Below are 27,553 nucleotides of genomic sequence, written 5' to 3'. Positions count from 1 at the left end.
TTATTTATTATTTTTATTTTTTGAGATGGAGTCTTGCATTGTCTCCAGTGCTAGGCAGTGGTGCGATCTCGACTCACTGCAACCTCTGCCTCCCCGGTCAAGCGATTCTCCTGCCTCAGCCTCCTGAGTAGCTGGAGTTACAGGTGCCCACCACCATACCCAGCTAATTTTTCGTATTTTTAGTAGAGATGGGGTTTCACCATATTGGCCAGGCTGGTCTCGAACTCCTCGTGGTTCACCTGCCTCGACCTCCCAAAGTGCTAGGATTATAGGCATGAGCCAGCACAGCCGGCTAGAAGTTTTAGTAGTTAAGTAGTTTAGTAGTTTTTCATTTGAACAGCAAATGAAACAATCAACAGAATGAAACAGAAACTTATGGATTGGGAAAAAATGTTTGTAAGCCATATATCTGATAAGGGCTTAATATCCAAAATATATAAGAAACTGTTACAACTCAACAGTGGAAATAAAAACCTCAAATAATCTGATTAAACAATGAGCAACAGACCTGAGTAGGTAGTTTTCCAAGGAAGGCATACAAATGGCCAACAGGTAAGTGAAAAGGTGCTGTCATCACCAATCATCAGGGAAATGCAATTGAAAACCACAATGAGATATCTACCACCTGTTAAATCGTCTGTTATCAGAAAGATAAAAGATGCATATTGGCAAGAATATGAGGAAAGAGAACCTTTGTACACAGTTGGTGGGAGAGTAAATTGGTATGGCCATTATGGAAAACAGTATGGAGGTTCCTCAAAAAATTAAAAATAGATCTATAATAGAGCCAACAATCTCACTTTTGGGGATATATCCAAAGAAAGGAAATCAGTATATTAAACAGACATTTGTACTCCCATGTTTATTGCAGTACTAGTCATCATAGCCAAGACATGAAATCAACGTAAGTGTCCATCAGTGGATGAATGGATAAAGAAAACAGAGTTACACACAAATACACACGCGCGTGCACACACACACAGTAGAATATTATTCAACCTTAAAAATGAGTTTATTGGATAAAAGATAATTTGGTAATGAAGTTTGACTAGACTGGAAAAACTAAAAGACTTTCTTACCCAAAGAAGGCAATCATTTTCAACTTAAATAATATTTAGCTGGACTTTTAGCTTTCTGCATATGCAATGACCTCCAAATGAATATACACTTTTTCTTTTCAGTGGACAGAAGGAGTAGAGTGCTCCTAAGAGTCTCCTACCTGTGGTTCTTTGATGATAGGTGCTTGACAGAGAAACATGAGACAGATGCACCACCAGCAGGGTGTATATTACAATATTTAATGCTCAGCTAAGGAGTTAGAATCAATAACCAAAAGGAGAAATATTATATAACTTAGTGCTAGATGCTGTGTATAGACCTCAGTGTTCTGGAAAGTCAAAGAAGAAAGAAATCAAACTAAAGGAGATTAAAGGGATGAGATAAGCTGGGTTTTGGAGAACTGATACAATTTATCAAGACAAAGAGGAAAAAGAAGAGCAATATGACATGACATGAAATAATCAGCCCTTATTAGTGACCTAGAAGATAATCTTTGTGTTTTTTCTCACAAAGCAGTCTCTTTCAGAGGATATTCACTGCAGGGTATTCCCTTACACCCCAAAATGAGGATATGACCTAGTCATGAAATCTCTACTTAAGAATGTACAGTGCTTATTTTTAAATGTTATCTAGAAGTCTCCTAACTGAAAAAGCTTTCAGATCAATAGGATACGTTTTGATTATTAATTAGCATTTTCATGACATCTTCATGAATGCTTCCATTGTGTTTTATTTAACAAATTACTGATTTTGTTGCCCCCTTTATTCATTAGTAATTTACAGAAGTTTATAATGTTAATTTCTTGTGTTTTTCTAAAGGTTAAATTCAAAGTGCTATTGTACAAATAAGCAGAGCTGGAACTATCACAGATGAGAAAGGAATTGGCTGAATATCTTATCCTAAATGCCACAGTGTTATATGTGTACTTAAAGCAATTTGCTCATTAAACAGAAACTATTAGAGCAGCAGAAATTCTGCCAATATCAGCAGAAAGCATTAGTTTGGAATACAATCTTTCTTCCGAATTTTGGCTAAAGTGGCAAGCTTTTTATTTGTTATTTTTTGTAAAGCTAATTCTACACTTTAAAAAAGTGGTTTAGAGTATTATCTCCAGGGTGTTTCTTGCTCCACAACTTAATGTATCTTTCTGTTTCCACATCTGCATATTAGGGGTAAAAATAGCATCAAACTTATAGGCTTTGTGGCAATTAAAGGAGTTAACATATATGTATTTAGAAATACCTAAAATATTTAAAGGAGTGCGAATATGTGAATTGTTATACAGTGCTAATATGGGGCCAGCATATATTTAACACCCTGTAAGTATTTGCTATTATTTTTGTGGTGGTTGTTGCTGCTGTCATGACTAAAGCATAAATTAACAAGAAGAGACCAAGTCTTTACACTTTTAGAAGACTGGTTCACACATGTTATTATGATAATAATTCAACAAAATAGCTGATGCAGGCAAGATAAACAAATTACCCAGGCAGTAAACCTGTGTACAATCAATTTACTGACAGAAGACTGGTAGGCCCTGCAATTATTAATAATTATTAATAATTATCACAGTTGCATACTTTTATGTGTTTGCTAGGCTGCATCTTTTCTTACATATATAATTTTTTAGAGTATTGGTTGCTGTCATCTATACGTCTCATGCTGAGTCAGTATTGGAGTTAGGTGGAGGCTCCTGTCAATGTTTCATCTGAACCTGCTGTGATCCTTTTTGTCTTTTCACAGCAAATCTGTCAGTCCAAGGTAAAGGCTTCTTCCACCTATTTAGAAAATCCATTATGCTATCATACATAATATGTCAAGTTGAAGAAACCTACATAGTGTCTCACAGTTTTGGACTGGATATTATGAGACTTGAAATCTGGTTCCAGCACTTGTTGCCAATTACTCCTCATATCCTAAGTTAGCCATTTAAATTGAGCTCAATTTATGTATCGAGGAGATACATTACAAGGTTTCTGAGGTCTTTTCTGCTCTAAAATTTTCATTCTGAGATGGTAGAAAAACTTAATTAAAAAATTTAACAATGGTATTTCTTTAAATTCTTAGTCAAAATCAAGAAGAATATATCTGCAAAATTGTGTCCTGTTAGAATAGTAGTCAGAGTCACTAGGAAATCACGTAATTCCCAGATAAAGCTTCCTCTGTATTTAGAAGAAATAATCTATCAATTGACTAAACACAAATGTTTTATGCAATAAATTAATATTAATCTTAGGAAATACTGAATTGACAGATTTGAACCAGGAACAAAATCCACTAGTGTTTATCAGTGTTATACAATATTTCTCCTCATTAGATTTATCGTGACCATAGTAAGGTACCATTTTCTTTTTATTTCTGATAACACTTTTTCCAGCAATTTCATTATAATTGATTCAATCATTTATAATTTATATTTAATTTATGCTATTTTGAATTTCTAAATGTTTTAAGACATGCTTTATTCATATTTTAACAGTGTTAAAGTATAATTGATCTGCGATAAAATGTACACATATAAAGTGTACAATTCAATGTTTTAACACATGTATATACTTCTGAAGCCTTTACCACAAGATAGTAAACATATCCATCACCCCTGCATGTTTCTTTGTTCTCATTTATAATGAAAGATTAGAACCCACTGCAATCCTCTCTACAGGAAGCCTCTCTACAGGAACTGTGCTTTCAGTTATATAGATTACTTTGTATTTTTTTGAGTTCTATATAAATGGGATCACACCATATATACTGTTTTTCGACTAGCTTTTGAAACTCAGTATAATTATTTCTAGATTCATCCACACTGTGTTTATCAGTAGTTTGTTACATTTTATTGTATGGATATACCACAATTTGGGTGATGGTCATTTGAGTTATTTCTAGTTTTTGACGACTGAATATAAAGATTCTATGAATATTCGGGTACCAGTCTTTGTATGGACATCTGTTTTTGTTTCTCTTAGGAGTATAATGGCTGAGTCCTATGATAGGTATATATTAAACTTTCTAAAAAACTGTCAAAAACTGTTTTCCAAACAGATAGGAGTCATGCCATTTTACATTCCCACCAGGAGTGTATGAGAGTTCCCATTCTTCCCTGTCATCAACTTCATCAGAAATCAGTTGCTCCCTCTTTTCCCCACCTAGCGATGCTGGGCCTAGAAGTCTCTGCCAAGCTGCGGACATGGGCATTAGATCTGCAGGATGTGATTTGTTAAAGTTGTTAAGAATAAGGTCTACTTTAAGAGACATCAAGTGAAATTTAGAAGACAACGGAAGGGTAAAACTGATTACTATGCTCAGAAACGCTTGTTGATACAGGATAAAAATAAATAGAAAACACCCAAATACAGGATGATAGTGTAACAAACAGATATCATTTGTTCAGATTGCTTATGCCTGTATAGAAGGGGATATGATAGTCTACATAGCATATGCACATGAACTGTCAAAATATGGTGTGAAGGTTGGCCTGACAAATTACACTGCAGCGTATTATACTGGCCTGCTGCTGGACCATAGGCTTCTCAATAGGTTTGGTATGGACAAGATCTATGAAGGCCAAGTGGTGGTGACTGGAGATAAAGGCCTTGCCAGAACTCCTACTGACAGTAAAGTTTTTGGGGCCCTGAGGGAGATGTGAATGGAGATTTGTCCATCCCTTACAGTACCAAACGATTCCCTGATTATGATTCTGAAAGCAAGGAATTTAATGCAGAAGTACACCAGAAGCACATTATAGGCCAGAATGTTCCTGATTACATGGGCTACTAAGTGGAGGAAGATGAAGATGCTTACAAGAAACAATCCTCTCAATATATAAAGAACAGCATAACTCCAGACATGTAGGGGATATATAAGAAAGATCATGCTGCGATATGAGAGAATCCAGTCTATGAGAAGACACCCAATAAATAAGTTAAAAAGAGGTAGAACCATCCCAAAATGTCCCTTGCTGAGAAGAAAGATCAGGTAGCTCCAAAGAAGGCAAGCTTCCTCACAGCTCAGGAGCGGGCTGCTTAGAGTTAAACCAAACAGTTTTCTATGAAGATTTTTCAGAAAGACGACAAACTTAAAAAAAAAAAAAAAAAAAAAAAAAAACCAACAACAGTTGCCCATATGTGGATCTATTTCTGGAATCTCTACTCTGTTTCTTTGACCAAGTTATTTCTTTATGCCTATCCAATACAGTCTTGATTATTGTAGCATCATAATAAACCTTGAGAGCAGATAGTGTTACTACTCCAACTTTGTTCTTTTTCAAAGTTGTTTTAGTGATTCTATATTTGTTTATTTCCATATGAGTTTTAAAATCAGCTTGAAAATTTCTTCAATTCAGACCTGCTAGGATTTGAACTCGCATTGTATTTAATCTATAGATAAGTTTGGGGAGAACTGACATCTTAATCATTTTGAGTCTTCTGTTGATGAACAAGTATAGCTCTTTATTTATTTATGTCTTCTTTATTTTTTTGCATGTTTTTTAGTTTGCATGGTGAATTACACTGTCTGATTTCAAATATTAAAACAGCATTGCATTACTGACATCATCTCTATTTGATCATGATTTCTGTCCTGGTATTCATACTTTCCTTTCTGCTACGTTGAGTTAATTTTCATGTCTTCTGGTGTCTTAAAGTGATCGTTGGTGTCATTAATTTGAGACATCTTGTCTTTAGTAATGTTAGCATATAGTGCTGTAAATTCCTAAGAACTGCTTTAGCGTCATTCCTTAGTTTTTGATATGTTTGTATTTTCATTGTCGTTCAGTTCAAAATACTTTTTTATTTCTCTTTTTATTTCTTCTTTGATCCATGGGTTTTTTGATTTTCAAATATTTGGGGACTGATTTAATTTTAAGTCTATCCTGTTTTGGTTAGAGAAATACATTGTGTGAGTTGAATCTTTTAAAATTCACTAAGACTTATTTTATGGCTTAGTATATATCTTGGTCAATGTTTCATGTATACTTGAAAGGAATATGTGTTGTGCTACTGATGGATGGAACGTACGACAAATGTCAATCAGTTTTCTTACATGCATGTCCTGATCAGTACTCTGATAAATACTTGAGGAGTATCTTATGCAAATATTTGGGGTTCTTTGTGTATCTCTTACCTCTCCAGATCTCTATTCTGTGAATTTCAAAAGCCTTGCTATCCCTGTGCTCTCATTTTCATTTCCTTACCTTACAGAGTTCACCAATTTCCATCTGGGCTCTCCTTTCTTGAGTTGTGGCTTAGAAATTCTCTCAAAGCAGGAAGGTGATGCAAATGTGGGGCTCTGTTTTTCATCTCTCTGGGTTCCTTGCACTTCATTGCCTAGTGTATTGCAATTTTAAAAAGTGCTTGTTTCTCAGGAGGTTGATGAGGGCGGATCACCAGGTCAAGATATCGGACCATCCTTGTCAACATGGTGAAACCCAGTCTTTACTAAAACCAGAAAACTTAGCTGGGTATTGTGGTGCACGTCTGTAGTCCCAGCTACTCTGGAGGCTGAGGCAGGAGAATCGTTTGAACCCAGGAGGCAGAGATTGCAGTCAGCCGAGATTGCGCCACTGCACTCCAACCTGGAGACAGAGCAAGACTCTGTCTCAAAAAAAAAAAAAAAAAAAAAAAAAAAGCTTGTTTCAGACATTCTGTTTGTTTTTGTTGTTGCTTGTTATTGTTTCAGGCAGGAGGGTACATCCAATTACTGTTCCTCTAACTTAGATAGAAGCAGAAGTCAAGTACAGGTTCAAAATAAAAAATCTGCTGTGGTGTTTAAAAGATGACACAGGAAAAGTGGTGTTTGAATCACTTGCTTGCAGTAATGTCTGTAATCACAGTTCCACATTTAGGTTAAAATGTAGTTTTTCATTATTCTGAGAATCTTGTTTTCTGGAGGTTCAAATGCAGGTATAAAAACAATTATTTTAGGTTGAAACATAAACATTAAGAAAATAAATTATTCCATTTGAAAAGTGGGATTTGTGTGCATTCACTGTAGCATAATCCAAAATCAAATATGAGCTTTAAAGGGAATAATTGAAAGTTGAAGGCTCTCAACTCTGCCCCTAATATTTCCTCATTTTATTTACCAGAAAATAAGTTTTTTCTCAAAGATAGTGCTTCTTAGGAAAATATGAAGATCCGTAAGGCATTTATGTAGGCTCTTTATAGAAGGACTATATCAGTCCCACAGAAGCTCAAATATACCATTGTATGATACAGTTCCTCTACCTAGACAAAATAAGGTCAACAAATCTTTCATACCTTGAAAAAGGATGGGGTCTGGTTCCAAGATGACCAAATAGGAATAGCTCCTGTCTGCAGCTCCCAGCGTGATCGACGCAGAAGACGGGAGATTTCTGTATTTCCAAATGAGGTACCTGGTTCATCTCACTGGGACTGACTGGACAGTGGGTGCAGCCCACAAAGGGCAAGCCAAAGCAGGGTGGGGCATCGCCTCACCCGGAGAGTGCAACATCAACAAAAAGGTCATCTACACCAAAACCCCATCTGCAAGTTACTAACGTCAAAGACTAAAGGTAGATAAAACCACAAAGATGGGGAGAAACCAGAGCAGACAAGCTGAAAATTCTAAAAATCAGAGCACCACTTCTCCTCCAAAGGATCGCAGCTCCTCACCAGCAATGGAACAAAGCGGACAAAGAATGACTTTGAAGATCAAGTAGAAGAAAGGGTATCAGTGATTGAAGATAAAATTAATGAACTAAAGTGAGAAGAGAAGTTTAGAGAAAAAACGTAAAAAGAAATGAACAAAGCCTCCAAGAAATCTGGGACTATGTGAAAAGACCAAATCTACGTTTGATTAGTGTACCTGAAAGTAACGGGGAGAATGGAACCAAGTTGGAAAACACTCTGCAGGATATTATCCAGGAGAACTTCCCCAACCTAGCAAGGCAGGCCAACAATCAAATTCAGGAAACACAGAGAACACCACAAAGATGCTCCTGGAGAAGAGCAACCCCAAGACACATAATTGTCAGATTAACCAAGGTTGAAATGAAGGAAAAAATGTTAAGGGCAGCCAGAGAGAAAGGTCGGGTTACCCACAAAGGGAAGCCCATCAGACTAACAGCAGATCTCTCGGCAGAAACTCTACAAGCCAGAAGAGAGTGGGGGACAATATTCAACATTCTTAAAAGAATTTTCAACCCAGAATTTCACATCCAGCCACCTAAGCTTCATAAGTAAAGAAGAAATAAAATCCTTTACAGAGAAGCAAATGCTGAGAGATTTTGTCACCACCAGGCCTGCCTTACAAGAGCTCCTGAAGGAAGCAATAAACATGGAAAGGAACAACAGGAACTAGCCACTGGAAAAACATGTAAAGACCATCGATGCTAGGAAGAAACTGCATCAACTAATGGGCAAAAGAACCAGCTAACATCATAATGACAGGATCAAATTCACACATAACAATATTAACTTTAAATGTAAATGGGCTAAATGCCCCAATTAAAAGACACAGACTGGAAAATTGGATAGAGTCAAGACCCATCAGTATGCTGTATTCAGGAGACCCATCTCACATGCAGAGACACACATAGGCTCAATATAAAGGGATGGAGGAAGATCTACCAAGCAAATGGAAAGAAAGAAAGAAGAAATAGCAGGGGCAGCAATCCTACTCTCTGATAAAACAGACTTTAAACCAACAAACAAAGATCAAATGGGACAAAGAAGGCCATTACATAATGGTGAAGGGATTAATTCAACAAGAAGAGCTAAATATTCTAAACATATATGCACCCAATACAGGAGCACCCAGATTCATAAAGCAAGTCCTTAGAGACCTACAAAGAGACTTAGCCTCCTACACAATAATAATGGGAGATTTTAACACTCTGCTCTCAATATTAGACAGATCAACAAGACAGAAGGTTAACAAGGATATCCAGGACATGAACTCAGCTCTGCACCAAGTGGACCTAATAGACATCTACAGAACTCCCTACCCCAAATCAACAGAATATACATTCTTCTCAGCACATCACACTTATTCCAAAATTGACCACACAGTTGGAAGTAAAGCACTCCTCAGCAAATGTAAAAGAACAGAAATTACAGCAAACTGTCTCTCAGACCACAGTGCAATCAAATTAAGACACAAGATTAAGAAACTCACTCAAAACCACCTAACTACATGGAAACTGAACAACCTGCTCCTGAATGACTACTGGGTAAATAATGAAATGAAGGCAGAAATAAAGGTGCTCTTTGAAAGCAATGAGAACAAAGACAAAATGTACCAGAATCTCTGGGACACATTTATAGCAGTGAGTAGAGGGAAATTTATAGCACTAAATGCCCACAGGAGAAAGTAGGACAGATCTAAAATTGACATCCTAATATCGCAAGTAGGAGAACAAGAGAAGCAAGAGTAAACAATTTCAAAAGCTAGCAGAAGGCAAGAAATAAGTAAGATCAGAGCAGATCTGAAGGAGATAGAGACATAAAAACCCTCCAAAAAATTAAAGAATCCAGGAGCTGTTTTTTTTTTTTAAAAGATCAACAAAATTGATAGACTGCTAGCAAGACTAATAAAGAAGAAAAGAGAGAAGAATGAAATAGACACAGTAAAAAATGATAAAGGGGATATCACCACCAATCCCACAGAAACACAAACTACCATCAGAGAATACTATAAATACCTCTACACAAACAAACTAGAAAACCTAGAAGAAATGAATAAATTCCTGGACACATACACCCTCCCAAGACCAAACCAGGAAGAAGTTGAATCTCTGAACAGATCAATCACAGGCTCTGACATTGAGGCAATAATTAATAGCCTAGCAACCAAAAAAAGTCTAGGACCAGAAGGATTCACAGCTGAATTCTATTAGAGGTACAAAGAGGAGCTGGTACCATTCCTTCTGAAACTATTCCAATTAACAGAAAAAGAGGGAATCCTCCCAACTCATTTTATGAGGCCAGCATCATCCTGATACCAAAGCCTGGCAGAGACCAAACATAAAAAGGTAATTTTAGACCAATATCCCTGATGAACATTGATGCAGATCTTCAATAAAATACTGGCAAACTGTATCCAGCAGCACAACAAAAACTTATCCACCACGATCAAGTCAGCTTCATCCCTGGGATGCAAGGCTGGTTCAACATATGCAAATCAATGACTGTAATGCATCACATAAACAGAACCAAAGGCAAAACTCACATGATTATCTCAATAGATGCAGAAAAGGCTTTTGACAAAATTCAACAGCCCTTCATGCTAAAAACTCTCAATAAACTAGGTATTGATGGAACATATCTCAAAATAGTAAGAGCTATTTATAGAGCCACAGCCAATATCATACTGAATGGGCAAAAAGTGGAAGCATTCCCTTTGAAAACTGGCACAAGACAGGGATGCCCTCTCTCACTACTCCTATTCAACATAGTGTTGGAAGTTCTGGCCAGGGCAATCAGGCAGGAGAAAGAAATAAAGGGTATTTAATTAGGAAAAGAGGAAGTCAAATTGTCCCTGTTTGCAGATGACATGATTGTATATTTAGAAAGCCCATTGTCTCCGCCCAAAATCTCCTTAAGCTGATAAGCAACCCCTATTGAACTTATAGATTCAGTGCAATCCCCACCAAGCTACCAATGACTTTCTTCACAGACCTGGAAAAAACTACTTTAAATTTCATATGGAACCACAAAAGGGTCCACATTGCCAAAACAATCCCAAGCAAAAAGAACAAAGCTGGAAGCACCATGCTATCTGACTTCACACTATACTACAAGGGTACATTAACCAACACAGCACGGTACTGTTTGGTATCTCTGTACCAAAACAGAGATATAGACCAATAGAACAGAACAGAGGTCCCAGAAATAACACCACACATCTACAACAATCTGATCTTTGACAAACCTGACAAAAACAAGAAATGGGGAAAGGGTTCCCTATTTAATAAATGGTACCGGGAAAACTGGTTAGCCATATGCAGAAAGCTGAAACTGGATCCCTTCCTTACACCTTATACAAAAATTCAAGATGGATTAAAGACTTAAATGTTAGACCTAAAACCATAAAATCCCTAGAAGAATCTATAAATTACCTTGGGCAGTATGGCCATTTTCACAATAGTGATTCTTCCTATCCATGAGCATGGTATGTTCTTCCATTGGTTTGTGTCCTCTTTTATTTCACTGAGCAGTGGTTTGTAGTTCTCCTTGAAGAGGTCCTTCACATCCCTTGGAAGTTGTATTCCTATGTATTTTATTCTCTTTGAAGCTATTGTGAATGGGAGTTCATTCATGATTTGGCTCTCTGTTTGTCTGTTTCTGGTGTATAAGAATGATTTTCTTCACAGAATTGGAAAAAACTGCTTTAAAGTTCATATGAAACCACAAAACACCCCACAATGCCAAGACAATCCTAAGCCAAAAGAATAAAGCTGGAGGCATCACGCTACCTGACTTCAAACTATACTACAAGCCTACAGTAAACAAAACAGCATGGTACTGGTACCAAAACAGAGATATAGATCAATGGAACAGAACAGAGCCCTCAGATAATGCCACACATCTACAGCCATCTGATCTTTGACAAACCTGACAAAAACAAGAAATGGGGAAAGGATTCCCTATTTAATAAATGGTGCTGGGAAAATTGGCTAGCCATAAGTAGAAAGCTGAAACTGGATCCTTTCCTTACTCCTTATATGAAAATTAATTCAAGATGGATTAGAGACTTAAATGTTAGACCTAAAGCCATAAAAACCCTAGAAGAAAACCTAGGTAATACCATTCAGGACATAGGCATGGGCAAGGGCTTCATGTCTAAAACACCAAAAGCAATGGCAACAAAAGCCAAAATTGACAAATGGAATCTAATTAAACTAAAGAACTTCTGCACAGCAAAAGAAACAACCATCAGAGTGAACAGGCAACCTACAGAATGGGAGAAATTTTTTGCAATCTACTTATCTGACAAAGGGCTACTATCCAGAACCTATAAAGAACTCAATCAAATTTACAAGAAAAAAACAAACAACCCCATCAAAATGTGGGCAAAGGATATGAACAGACATTTCTCAAAAGAAGTTATGCATACAGCCAACAGACACATGAAAAAATGCTCATCATCACTGGCCATCAGAGAAATGCAAATCAAAACCACAATGAGATACCATCTCACACCAGTTAGAATGGCAACCATTAAAAACTCAGGAAACAACAGGTGCTGGAGAGGATGTGGAGAAATAGGAACACTTTTACACTGTTGGTGGGACTGTAAACTAGTTCAACCATTATGGAAAATGGTGTGGCGATTCCTCAAGGATCTAGAACTAGAAACACCATTGACCCAGCCATCCCATTACTGGGTATATACCCAAAGGATTATAAGTCATGCTGCTATAAAGACATGTGCACACATATGTTTATTGTGGCACTATTCACAATAGCAAAGACTTGGAATCGACCCAAAAGTCCATCAGTGACAGACTGGATTAAGAAAATGTGGCACATAGACACCACAGAATATTATGCAGCCATGAAAAAGGATGAGTTCATGTCCTTTGTAGGGACATGGATGCAGCTGGAAACCATCATTCTCAGCACACTGTCGCAAGAACAGAAAACCAAATACCGCATTTTCACACTCATAGGTGGGAATTGAACAATGAGATCACTTGGACACAGGAAGGGAAATATCACACACTGGGTCCTATTGTGGGGAGGGGGTTAGGGGGGAGGGATAGCATTAGGAGATATACCTAATGTAAATGACAAGTTAATGGGTGCAGCACACCAACATGGTACATGTATACATATGTAACAAACCTGCACGTTGTGCACATGTACCCTGCAACTTATAATAATAATAATAATAATAATAATAATAATAATAATAATAATAATAATAAAAACCCCAGAAGAAAACCTAGGGAATATCATTCAGGACATAGGCATGGGCAAAGACTTCATGACTAAAACACCAAAAGCAATGGCAACAAAAGGCAAAATAGACAAATGGGATCTAATTAAACTAAAGAGCTTCTGTACAGCAAAAGAAACTACCATTAGAGTGAACAGGCAACCTATAGAATGGGAGAAAATTTTTGCAATCTACCCATTTGACAAAGGGCTAATATCCAGAATCAAAGAACTTAAACAAATTTACAAAAAAAAAAAAGAAAAAAATGCATCCCATCATAAAGTGGGCAACAAATATGAAGAGACACTTCTCAAAAGAAGACATTTATGCAGTCAACAGAAACATGAATAAATGCTCATCATCACTGGTCATCAGATAAATGCAAATCAAAACCACAGTGAGACATCTCACACCAGTCAGAATGGCAATCATTAAAAAGCCAGGAGACAACAGATGCTGGAGAAGATGTGGAGAAATAGGAACGCTTTTACACTGTTGGTGGGAGTATAAACTAGTTCAACCATTGTGGAAGACAGTGTGGCGATTCCTCAAGGATCTAGAACCAGAAATACCATTTGACCCATCCATCCCATTACTGGGTATATACCCAAAGGATTTATAAATCATGCTACTATAAAGACAGACACATGCACACGTATGTTTATTGCGGCACTATTCACAATAGCAAAGACTTGGAACCAACCCAAATGTCCATCAATGACAGACTGGGTTAAGAAAATGTGGCACATATACACCATGGAATACTATGCAGTCATAAAAAAAGGATGAGTTCATGTCTTTTGCATGGACATGGATGAAGCTGGAAACTATCATTCTCAGCAAACTATCGCAAGAACAGAAAACCAAACACCGCATGTTCTCACTCATAGGTGGGAAATGAACAATGAGAACACTTGAACACAGGGGAACATCACACACTGGGGCCTGTGGTGGGTTGGAGGGTAAGGGAAGAGATAGCATTAGGAGAAATACCTAATGTAAATGAGTTCATGGGTGCAGCAAACCAACAAGGCACCTGTATACCCATGTAACAAACCTGCACGTTGTGTACATGTACCCTAGAAATTAAAGAATTAAAAAAATTTCCATCATACAGATATAAGAGATGTAAATAGCTTTCAGAACATAGATAGCAAAATATAACAAAATAATTAGGAAGTGATAAAAAATCTTTCATACCTTATACTATGTTAAAAAGGAAAATTGGTAAATATAAATTATAATTGTAAAAGCCATACAGATAGAAATGGCACAGATGTGACAATTTGAAAGGAAACCAATAAGTACTTATAATTTTAATGAAGTGTTGTCAATATTATAGTACTGTGTATTAAGATCACAAGTTTCCTTATAAGAAATTATTCTGATTTTCCTCTGAATTAAATAGATATTATGAGAATCACATATATAGTTAAAACTCTTCAAAGTTTAACTTCTAGATATGTTAAGCTCAATGACATTCATATAAAAACAGACTCCTGCTATTCTTCCTTTTTTCTTTCTTTTTTTGGGGGGGGGGTTTCACACAGTTTCTTTTTTTATTTATTTATGTTTTTCTGAGACATAGTTTCACTCTTGTCACTCAGGCTGGAGTGCAATGGCACAATCTTGGCTCACTGCGACCTCCGCCTCCCAGGTTCAAGTGATTCTCCTCCTTCAGCTTTTCGAGTAGCTGGGATTACAGGCATCCCCCACCACACCCAGCTAATTTTTGTATTTTTATTAGAGACGGGTTTTGCCATGTTGGCCAGGCTGGTCTCAAACACCTGACCTCAGGTGATCCACCAGCCTTGGCCTCCCAAAGTGGTGGAGTTACAGGCATGAGCCACTACACATGGCCAGTTTCTCTTAATAATGTTTCCATATATTGTTTGAAGTCATCATTTTCTTTCAACTTATTAGGAGATTAGAAATAACAACTTTCCAACAAACTTCTAAATTTATGAACTTCTGCATAAGGTAATTATTAAAATGGATACAGATACGAAAAAATACTTGGTATCATAAGGCACCTATTTACGTTCAGTACCTCTGATGGGGAAAATTTTAAAAATACAGTTATTTCTTGTTTGAATATAAACAAAGCTAAAAAAATTCTTTTTTTATCCCCATCACTACTTTGGAAAACTTCCTAATTTCCTATGTCTCAGTCTTAATTGTTGAAATAGTAGTGTAGTTTGGCTGGCTTACAACATGGATACTTACTAGTCATTGGTTTTAGAGAAAACAAAAATGCAAAAATGTATCAGAATTATACTTCACCCTTCAAATTAATTTACCGCTTAAATTAAGATCTCAAAAGTCACAGCTTTTCAGTAAATATTTGTTTTTTCATTCAGAAATCATTTCCTAGACTTTTACTTTCTGTTGGGCACTGTTTTCTGCACAGTGGGTATATTCAGGAAAAAGGTAGAAAAAGTTACTGTATTCATGAAACTTATACTTTGTTTTAGAAGACAGCTACTGAATATGATCATTATTGTGATGCATCCTGTGAAAGAAATAAAAAGTGTGATGTGACAGCAAGTACCTCTGATGGGGAGGGAGCTACTTTATAGATAAGATGGTCAGAAAACACCCCTTTACAAGATACTTAAATATCTAGGATATTTAAATCCAAGAACTGTAGGGCTATGGAGTCAACCATGGGACTAATCAAGGATATGCATTTCAGGCATATGGGAAAGCAAGTGAAAACTCCTAAAATGGCAAAGTTGAGATATTCTAGGAGTAGAAAGACAGCTAATACGTTGACTCATGAGAATATGAAAGCTATAGGTTGACTGAAGATAAAGTTGGACATGTAGTCAGGAGCCATATCATAGAGGCTCATGAGTTCCATTTTGAGGAGTTTAGTTTGATAAGCATAGTATGTTGTAAGCAGAAAGTGACAGACCACTCAGATTGGTATCCCGAAGAAAATCTTGGATCCCAAGATGCTTCTTCTATTTTATCAACCAACAGGTTTAAATTACACTTTCTTCTATGAAAGTAAAAAATACCCACAATGGACTTCATTTTTATTTTTTAAATATGTTTGGATTATGGTCCAAAAGAAAGCTTGAACTGTAAAATACTTGAACAAAGACTATGCAAATGGAATTAACAGAATGGTTAAATGCAGCCAATGTTCAATAATGTTACCATTTCATGTCTAGTCTGCTAACTGAATATTTATGTAGGTAAGTAGACTGCACTGGAAAATTATTCAAGTCAATACATTTTTAAGTGCATGATCTTGTACCTGGTGTTCTAAGGGATACAAAGATGAGTGTGATGAAATTCCAGTTTTAAAGGAATTAAGACTCCAATGGGAGGAGACAAGCTATGAAACTAAACATATTGATAATAATGGGCCTAAAAGTCAAAAGATGTTTTCTTTCCTTTAATCCAAGTTCTGTCTCTGGCACTAATTCATTGTAAGATCTCGACCAGGAAATAACATTTACCTTTAAGCAAACATTTCAGGATAAGCTCAATTTTAAAGATAAATAGAGGATACAAGGTGACCCCCATAATTCAGAGGTCATTGTTGGACTTCTGGTTTCAGCTTAAGTGCTCAAGATAGATTCTTCTCACAGACCTTCTCTGTTTTGCAATTATTTTCTCCTGAATGAAAATCTTCTTTAGAAGTACCTGGCAAAGATCTCCTTTAACAGCTACATGACATATGTTTCACCACCCCCTCCTTCCAATAAGTAGATTGAAGTTATAAAATACATGCAATATAATTCTTATGGCATTACAATTTGTAGTTTGGCACAGAGTAGATTGAAATAGTTTTGAAAAATTGAATGTACACTAAATTTATTGCATTTAGTAAAAATCTCATGCTTCAGAAAAGATAGACATTTAACTAATCAAAAAATAATTATGATTTATGTAAGCAAAACACACACACATGCACACACACACACACACTAGTGTGCACACACAATTCTATGTTCACCAGTTCCAGCCATAATCATTCAAAGAATAGGCATATGTCCAAAGATCAAAGGAAATCATTTAAAATGGAATTCAATTTCTATATTTGGGAGGTCAGATTAGGCTAGATGTTTTATTTTCTTCTCTAACTTATGGAAAAGTCCCATTGATTTTATCGTAAGATTTTATAATAAAAAATTTAAAAATGTCATTTATCTTCAGAAAGACAACATTAGACAATTCCCTTGATTATGACACACTAATTTTGGATTTTCATGTTTAAACTGAAACAAAGATATTTTGCTATCTATATATTACATGGATACCTTGAGAACATAAATGTCCACCATTATAATTTAAATTTAAAGTGGGCTTTCAAAACCTTGCAAATTTTTCCCAGAAGATATTGAAAAGATAAATAACTCATTATTGTGTTTATAACATAATTCTATTTCTTTCTATACATAAAAAGTCTGGCATATTGTTATTAAATGCGATTTTTAGAGATTGGTAGAACTTAGTAACATTTACATACAGCAATCTCTGACTTTCAAAAACTTACTGCTGAATAGCATAGGAGAAAGCACTTTATGCAGCTTTTACATGCATGGCATGTATTAATGCAGAAATCCAGAAGCTAATGATATATCTAATGGCACCTAAATACACAAAGAAGAATACACACATACACACACACACACACACACCCTTCAGATGCTTGATGCTTCTTGTTGTATTCATTAAGCCAAGCCACAATTTCTCTATTGTTTACTTTTCTTACATTCATTAAGCCAAGCCATAATTTCTCTATTGTTTACTTTTATCATAAATTCAAATGCCTTCTGTTAATTTGTTTATTTTCAGTCATATTGGTTCGTCTTTTAGCCTCTGGAAGATAAAATATTGAGTTTTCTGATGACATGGTTAGTCCTATATAATGTTCCTCTAAAATGTCATTAGATATTTCACTTAAGACAATGTCCTCTAGTTTCATTCATGTTGCCAAAACTGACAAATTTCCTTTTTTAAGGCTGAATAGTATTCCATTGTATAAATATATCACATTTAAAAAATCCATTCATCCATTGATGGACACTTACATTGTTTCCATATCTTGACTATTGTGAAGAGTACTGCCGTCAACATGGGAGTGCAAACTCTTCAACATACTGACTTCAATTCCTTTGGATATATATACAGTGGTGAGATTGCTGGATCTCACAATAATTCTATTTTTAATTTTTTGAGGAACCTTCATACTGTTTTCCAAAATGTCTGTATTAATTTGCAATACCACCTACAGCATATGAGGGTTCCCTTTCCTCCACGTGCTTGCCAACACTTGTTATCTTTTGATAATAGTCACCCTAACAGCTGTAAGGCAATTTCTCATTGTGATTTTAATTTACGTTTCTCTTATAATTAGAGATGTTGAGGATTTTCTCATGTATTTGCTAGCAATTTGTATCTCTTCTTTCAAGAAACATCCATTTGAGTCCTTCACTCACTTTTTATTAGGGTTATTTGTTTTCTTCTTCTTCTTCTTTTTTTTTTTTTCTTCCAGATGTCACTGTTTATTTATTTTTATTATTATACTTTAAGTTCTAGGGTACATGTGCATAACGTGCAGGTTTGTTACATATGTATACTTGTGCCATGTTGGTGTGCTGCACCCATCAACTCGTCCTTTATATCAGGTATAACTCCCGTGCCATCCTTCCCCACTCCTCCCTCCCCATAATAGGCCCCGGTGTGTGATGTTCCCCTTCCTGAGTCCAAGTGATCTCATTGTTCATTTCCCACCTATGAGTGAGAATGTGCGGTGTTTGGTTTTCTGTTCTTGCGATAGTTTGCTGAGAATGATGGTTTCCAGCTGCATTCATGTCCCTACAAAGGACACGAACTCATCCTTTTTTATGGCTGCATAGTATTCCATGGTGTATATGTGCCACATTTTCTTAATCCAGTCTGTCACTGATGGACATTTGGGTTTTCTTCTTAAGTAGTTTGATTTCCTTGTATATTTTGGCTATTTACCCTCTTATTTGATATATGAGTTGCAAACATTTTCTCCTGATCTATGGGTTTTCTCTTCACTTTGTTGTTTACTGTGCAGAAACTTTCAATCTGATACAAGCCCATGTAGTTCCTTCCATACACATTTTAGGGATTTTTTTCTATTTCTGTGAATAGTAACATTGGAATTTTGATAGATATTGCATTGAATCTATACAATGCTTTCAGTAGTATGGACATTTTATCTATTAATTCTTTCAATCCATGAAAGAATTTATTTGTTGAATATCTTTCCATTTACTTGTGATATCTTTATTTTCTCTTGGTGCTTTTGCTTTTGAGGTTATATCCAACAAATCATTGCCCAGACCAATCAATGTTATGGAACTTTTCCCATTATGTTCTCTTTTAATAGCTTTATAGTTTCAGGTCTTACATTTAAGGTTTTAATCTACTTTGAGTTGATTCTTATACAAGGTTTGAAATAAAAGCCTATTTTTATCCTTCTGTATATGAATATCAAGTATTCCTAATATCATTTTTTGAAGGGACTCTTCTTTCCCCATTGTATGATCTTGGCACCTCTGTCAAAAATCAATTCACCATAAATGTATGGGTTTATTCCTGGGCTCTCTATACTATTCCACTGGTCAGTGTGTCTGTTTTTATGCCAGTATCATACGGTTTTATTTATTATATGTTTGTAATATATTTTGAAATCCAGTAGTAGAGTGCCTCCTGCTTTTATCTTTTTTTTTTTCTTTTTTTAAAATTATTATACTTTAAGTTCTAGGGTACATGTGCACAACATGCAGGTTTCTTACATATGTACACTTGTGCCATGTTGGTGTGCTGCACCCATCAACTCGTCAGCACCCATCAACTCGTCATTTACATCAGGTATAACTCCCAATGCCATCTCTCCCCTCTCCCCCCTCCCCATAATAGGCCCCGGTGTGTGATGTTCCCCTTCCCAAGTCCAAGTGATCTCATTGTTCAGTTCCCACCTATGAGTGAGAACATGCAGTGTTTGGTTTTCTGTTCTTGTGATAGTTTGCTGAGAATGATGGTTTCCAGCTGCATCCATGTCCCTACAAAGGACACAAATTCATCCCTTTTTATGGCTGCATAGTATTCCATTGTGTATATGTGCCACATTTTCTTAATCCAGTCTGTCACTGATGGACATTTGGGTTGTCAAAAGAACAAAGCTGGAGGCATCGCACTACCTGACTTCAAACTATACTACAAGGCTACAGTAACCAAAGCAGCATGGCACTGGTACCAAAACAGAGATATAGACCAATGGAACAGAACAGAGTCCTCAGAAGTAATACTACACATCTACAGCCATCTGATCTTGACAAACCTGACAAAAACAAGAAATGGGGAAAGGATTCCCAATTTAACAAATGGTGCTGGGAAAATTGGCTAGCCATAAGTAGAAAGCTGAAACTGGATCCTTTCCTTACTCCTTATATGAAAATTAATTCAAGATGGATTAGAGACTTAAATGTTAGAACTAATACCATAAAAACCCTAGAAGAAAACCCAGGTAATACCATTCAGGACATAGGCATGGGCAAGGACTTCATGTCTAAAACACCAAAAGCAATGGCAACAAAAGCCAAAATTGACAAATGGAATCTAATTAAACTAAAAAACTTTTGCACAGCAAAAGAAACTACCATCAGAGTGAACAGGCAACCTACAGAATGGGAGAAAATTTTTGCAATCTACTCATCTGACAAAGGGCTAATATCCAGAACCTACAAAGAGCTCAAACAAATTTACAAGAAAAAATCAAACAACTCCATCAAAAAGTGGGCAAAGGATATGAACAGACATTTCTCAAAAGAAGACATGCATACAGCCAACAGACACATGAAAAAATGCTCATCATCACTGGCCATCAGAGAAATGCAAATCAAAACCACAATGAGATACCATCTCACACCAGTTAGAATGGCAATCATTCAAAAGTCAGGAAACAACAGGTGCTGGAGAGGATGTGGAGAAATAGGAACACTTTTACACTGTTGGTGGGATTGTAAAGTAGTTCAACCATTCTGGAAAACAGTATGGTGATTCCTCAAGGATCTAGAACTAGAAATCCCATATGACCCAGCCATCCCATTACTGAGTATATACCCAAAGGATTATAAATCATGCTGCTATAAAGACACATGCACACGTATGTTTATTGCGGCACTATTCACAATAGGAAAGACTTGGAATCCAGCTTTTATCTTTTTGGTAAAAGTTACTTCAGTTATTCAGGATTTTTTGTAGTTCCATACATTTTTTGGGATTTTTTTTTTCTATTTCTGTGAAGAATGACATTGGAATTTTGATAGGTATTGCATTGAATCTATAGAATGCTTTGGGTAGTATGGACATTTTAACAATATTAATTCTTTCAATTCACAAACATGGGGTATCTTTCCATTTTTTTGTGATATCTTCTTTTTTTTCATTAATGTTTTATGGTTTTCAGTATACAGATATTTCACTTCATTGGTTAAATTGACTCCTAAGTATTTTATTCCTTTTGACACTTTTGTAAGTGGGATTGTTTTCTTAATTTTTTTTTTTCAGGCAGTCCGTTGTTAGTGTATAGAAACATTACCGATTTTTTTATAAGTTGATTTTGATCCTGAAACTTTACTAAGTTTGTTTATTCTAACATTTTTTGCTGGATTCTTTAATGTTTTTTCTGTAATATCATGTCATCAGTACACAGAGACAATTTCACTTTATTCTTTTCTGTTTGGATACCTTTTATTTCTTTCTTTAGCCTAAACGCCCTATCTTGAATTTTCAGTATTATGTTGAACAGAAGTGGTGAGGGCGGGCATCTTTGTCTTGTTCCTGATCTTAGAGAAAAAGCTTTCAACTTTTCACCATAGGTATGTTAGTTGTGGGATTGTCATATATGACTTTTATTCTGTTGTGGAACATTCATTCTATATCTAATTTGTTGAGCTCTGTTGACTGTTCACAATCTTTAAGTAGGTCTGATCTAAAAATAAAGTCTATTGGCAATAGGTAAAGGACTTGAAAAACTTCCATGCAAATCATTCAACATTGCTAAGATTCTAGCTAACATTACTAACATTCTTGTGGCATTATATTCTAGATTCAGTTGGGCTTAATACATGTTACAGGCAGAACAAACAAAATAGTAATACTTTTGTTTGAGTGTTGCTTCCTCTTTGCTACCCTAGTTTTCATTCCTATAAGCTGTCTGTCTTTGTTACTTACAAAGACACTCATAGATAAGGACTTGAACATATATCATTATGTGTCTGTGAGTTTTGTTAAATGCATTTCTTTTTCATTCATTTATTCACTAAATAATTTTCAAGTACTGTCTTAAACCCTGGGGATAGAACAGTAAACAAAATAAACCGAGTCTCAGCTCACTTAGGACTTCTAGAAAAATAAAAAGTAAGAATGAAAATAAAGGACAATATAATTTTAGATAATGGCAATGCTAGGGGAAAATTAGAATAATGGATCAAACAGTGATTGGTTGGGAGGGACTGCTTTAGCTAGGGTGATTAGGAAAGGCCCCTTTGAGAAGTTGACATTAAAATCATAATACAAATGAGAAACAGCAATAAAAAATTATTAGAACTCACAATAATTAATTCAAAATGAATTATAGACCTAAATGTAAAAGGCAAAACTATAATACTTCTAGAGCATAAATAAAAGACAATTTACATGACCATTGGTTTGGTGACAACTTTTTAGATACAACACCAAAAGTGTGATCCATAAAAAAATCTATACACTGTACCTCATTAAAATTAAAAACTTCTCCTCTGCGAATGACATGTTAAAGAATAAAAAGATCAACTAAAGACTGGGAGAAAATATTTGCAAAACATGTATTAGATAAAGGGGTTATGTCCAAAAAATACAACAAACTTTGAAAACTCAATCATAAGAAAACAAAGAACCCAATTAAAAAGTGGGCAAAAGATCTGTACAGACACACCATCAAAGAAAATATACAGATGGCAAATAAGCATATGAAAAGATGCTCAACATCATATGTCATCAGAAAATGGCAAATTAAAACAACAATGGGATACTACTGTACACTGATTAGAATGACCAAAATCTGTATCTAACAAATCCTGGTGGGAATGTGGAGCCAACAGGAACTCATATTCAATGTTGGTGAGAATACAAATTTGTACATCCACTTTGGCAAACAGTGTGGCAATTTCTAACAAAACTTAACATACTGTTACCATATGATTCATCAATATTGTTCTAAGCGTTTACTCAAATGAGTTGAAAACTTATGTATACATAAAAACTGGCACATGAATGTTTATAGCAATCTTTCCCATAATTGCAAAAACATGAAAGCAACCAAGATGTCCTTCAATAGATGAAATGATCAACAAACTGTAGTAAAGCCATAACATGAAATATTATTCAGAGCCAAAAAGAAATGATCTATCTTAGCCATAAAAGACATAGGGGAACCTTGAATCCATATTGTTTAGTGAAAGAAGCCAGTTTGCAAAAGCTGCAAACTACATAATTCCAACTATATGACATCCTGGAAAAGGCAAAAATATGGAGACAGTAAAAAGAATTTGTGATTTGCCAAGAGTTTTGGAGGAAGGAAGAAGAAGGGATAAATAGGTGGCGCACAGGAGAATTTTAGGACGGTAAAACTGTTCTGTATGTTATATAATGATGGATGCATGATGTTATACATTTGTTAAAATGCATGGACTTCAACAGCACAAAGAGTAAACCTTAATGGACTTTATTTAATAACAATATATCGAGGCCGGGCGCGGTGGCTCAAGCCTGTAATCCCAGCACTTTGGGAGGCCGAGACGGGCGGATCATGAGGTCAGGAGATCGAGACCATCCTGGCTAACACGGTGAAACCCCGTCTCTACTAAAAACTACAAAAAACTAGCTGGGCGAGGTGGCGGCGCCTGTAGTCCCAGCTACCCGGGAGGCTGAGGCAGGAGAATGGCGTGAACCCGGGAGGCGGAGCTTGCAGTGAGCTGAGATCCAGCCACAGCACTCCAGCCTGGGTGACAGAGCAAGACTCCGTCTTAAAAAAAAACAAAACAATATATCAATATTACTTCAATTATAATGATTGTTCCATACTAATGCAAAATGTTAATAATACGAAATACAGTGTAAGGGATGAGAAAGGAGAGGGGGTATATGAAAACTTCTTATACCTTCTGTCCAATTTTTCTGTAAACCTAAAACTGCTCTAAAAATAAAGTCTATTAAATTAAAAGAAATTAGAAGATCCATGGGCAAGGGCAGGGGCAGGGCAGTGTAGGCAGATGGATTAGCGAGCATAGCAGCAATGCACTTGGCATGTCCGTGCCAGTGTGGCTGCAATGCTGCGGAGGGAGTAGTGGAAGATAAAGTCGAAGAGGCAGATGCAGTCGTGACAGCACTTAGAGTACACAGAGATGGTTTTAATTTATATGAGGTACACTGGGAAAATATTCTTCATCTTATATAGGAGATTTGATCTGATTTCCCCAAGATCAATTTGCCTATTAGGAGGAGTATGGATTTAGGGCATATAGGTGGGAGTATAGGCAGAGAGATGGTTTAAGCAGGAAGAACAGGAGGTGGTTTCAATAGTCTAGACAGCCACACAGATTTCTGAAATTTAAATGTTCTGAAATTCAGTTTCTTGTTTGTAATTCTGGTAGATGCCACTGTGTGCTTAATTTTAAAACTATAGACTCAATAATTCTAACAAATTGTCACAGATCTATTTCTATTACTAGTTTCCACCCAGGACGTCAGTGAACTAAATATTTCCCAAGTGCATGCATGTATAAACTAAATATGCTAAAATACATTCTTTAAAAATGACCATTTTTGGAAGATGTATACACAAATGTCTGTGTTATTGCTCTCTGTTTTAATTGCATACTACTTATTTCCACATGCCTTTCTATTTGTATTACAGGAGTTAAAAATCATTCAGATAAGTCATCCTGAGGGAATTTAGCTTGAAATTCCCAAATTAACTTTCTTTCAGGCAAGTGCTAAGAAGTTGTCCATATGCTGATGTTAAGCATGAAAGATCTTGGATTACTCTTTGTTTGTAGTTGTGCAGCTGTAATATAATTCTGATCTATTCCATAGCTGCTAATGACTCAACACCTGAGACCTTGAAGTATAACAGCCAAGGTTATTTTGCAATGTCATGCAATAAAATAAGGTAGGATCACTATATATGCAAAACTACTCTGAAATCGCAAGACTGATATAAAGATATATGCTTCTATCAAGTGCTTATAACAGAAATGATTTTATTGCTATACACACACATTCACACACATACAATAATATGCAAAATTTCTTGCAAAACTTCCAAACAAAACAGGTAAAGACATAAATAATCAGTAATTAAGAATTCACTGGAGAGGATAGATGAGAGATTATGCTGAGTCAAGAAGCAAAAATGCAAATATTAAAATTTATGCATATGTGGGGCCATTGCACCTGTGCCCTCAGTGAACTATTCAATCAAGAACAAACTTTCAGTTATAAGATGAAAAAGTCCTGGAGATCTTATGTACATTATGATGACTGTAGTTAATAGTAAAGCATTGTATACTTAAAATTTGCTTAAAGAGTAGATCTTAATTGTTCTCACTATAGAAAAATAGGTAACTATATGAGGAGACAGAGGCATTAGCTTGTTACATTGTATAATTCATACATATATCAAAACATCATGTGTGTACCTTAAATGTATACAATTTTTATTTGTCAATTATACCTAAATAAAACCGAGAAAAATAAAATAAAATAAAACAAAATTACACTGTTTGTTTAAAAACACCACAATTTAACATCAAAACTCGACTGATTCACAATAGCAGGTAAAGAATGATTACAGTTAAAAAAGGTGATTTATGTAGTAGAGCACTGCATCATTATTCCTTTGATACTCATTATCTATACTTAATGATATTTGTTGTTATTTCATTATTTATTAGAATCAAATACTTTTAGAGCCAAATAAGATCTTGGAATCACTTAGTCAAACGTGCCCCCATTCTATAGATAAGGAGATGAAGGATACAGAAAAAATATTGTTTCGACATAAATTATTGTTAAAATTATGGTTAATTTAACATAATTTTTAAAATTTCATCATCCTGAGAAAACTTTTAATGATCAGTGTGTGTGTAGCATGGAAGCCGTACAAAGCTCATTTTAGTCAGTCCGTGGTGGTTGCTGTTTGTGGTAATTAAAACATAAATATCACATTATTGTTATGATAATGATAAAAAAGACTACTTTCTTCAAAGTACACGAAACCTTTTTTACCTTAAAAAATACATATCAAGCTGAAATCAGTTACAGTATATTACAGGCAATTCAAGAGACCCTACAAACATGGCACATTTTTAAACATAAAAATTCATTCAAACTTTTAATTTATTCTAATTTCTGAAATTCCCTCCTGTTTCCTTGGTATATTATGTTTTCTCATGCTAAGAACAATTTGATAAACGTTTTTCTTATATAATACACTGAAGATGCTGGAATAATAAGGGAAAATTTTAAAAATGGAAAGTGACAGAAGGATAATAATGACAAATCCATTAGGCTATCTAATGAATATCAGATAGATAGTCTAATTAGATCTCTAATGTAAATGTCCAATATTTAGATATTGAACTGTAAGGTCTAAAAGACGGTCAAGTAAAACTGTATGAGAATTCCCCTTTATTCATGATAAGAATAAACCAATCTTGTATTTACAGAGATGTTTGTCTAATAATTCACCATTAGGTCTTGAATGAGACAGATGATCTATGCTACCAAGAATTTTTGGTTGATATTTGCATCAAAATTCCACAGAGGTCTCTCATCACACTTTCTTTGGCATAAAAATTATAAATGAGACAATTTAGAATATGAACTTTAAACTCTTGACTGTAATTATACAGACATATACATATATTTACACTTTATTATATTCAAGATGATAGAAAACAAAAATTTAATAAGCACAAATTAAAATTTACTCTGTAAAAATACATATTGTTACTTTTATTTGAATAGCAAAAATAATACATGTATAAAGGGCAAATGTATGTGATAAGACAGTGTTCCAAAAAATTAACTAATTTTCACTACCTCCTCCCCCTCAATTCCTATCTAACTTACAACTTTACTTCCTTCAAGCTAGATTTTTATTCTCACACCCACCCTTTTAGTAAGCAAAGTTTTTGGGTTTCAGAAGTCTAAACCTTGAGAGACTAAGAGTATAAACAGTTTTGTTATGAAGGCAGAGCTTTCTTAGCCACCAGACTAGAAAAGAAGTCTTTCTCCAGGGACAGTAAGAGAATCAGGGAGTGCATCAGTATTGGAAATTCCAGGGGGCTTCTGAAGCCTAGCTCTCTGGGTGTGTGAATGTTATGTGATGGTGTCGTGGGAGGGGCTGGTGGAGAAAGGAAAGAGAGAGAAAAAGAGAGAGAGAGAGAGGTATTTATGGTCCTGAGGGAGTTTCAGGAATGCAGCAGCAAAATCTCAGGGTTTTTTTTTGTTTCTTCATTGTTTTTTTTTTTTTTTTTTTTTTTTTTTTTTTTT

General features: G+C 35.5%; 1 protein-coding gene and 1 pseudogene across 3 annotated transcripts in view; one reads left to right on the top strand and one right to left on the bottom strand.

Moving 5' to 3' along the window:
- SPAG16 (sperm associated antigen 16) overlaps window positions 1–27,553 on the bottom strand; it is a 1,175,325-nt gene that overhangs the window by 130,016 nt on the left and 1,017,756 nt on the right. The gene's annotated exons all lie outside the window — the stretch shown is intronic.
- LOC111548120 lies at window positions 4,268–5,086 on the top strand (annotated as a pseudogene).

The sequence above is a fragment of the Piliocolobus tephrosceles genome, chromosome 11 (assembly GCF_002776525.5).
Source record: "Piliocolobus tephrosceles isolate RC106 chromosome 11, ASM277652v3, whole genome shotgun sequence".
NCBI classification, from domain to species: Eukaryota; Metazoa; Chordata; class Mammalia; order Primates; family Cercopithecidae; genus Piliocolobus; species Piliocolobus tephrosceles.
Note: the sequence above shows the minus strand (reverse complement) of the source record. Positions and strands in the feature narration are given on the sequence as shown.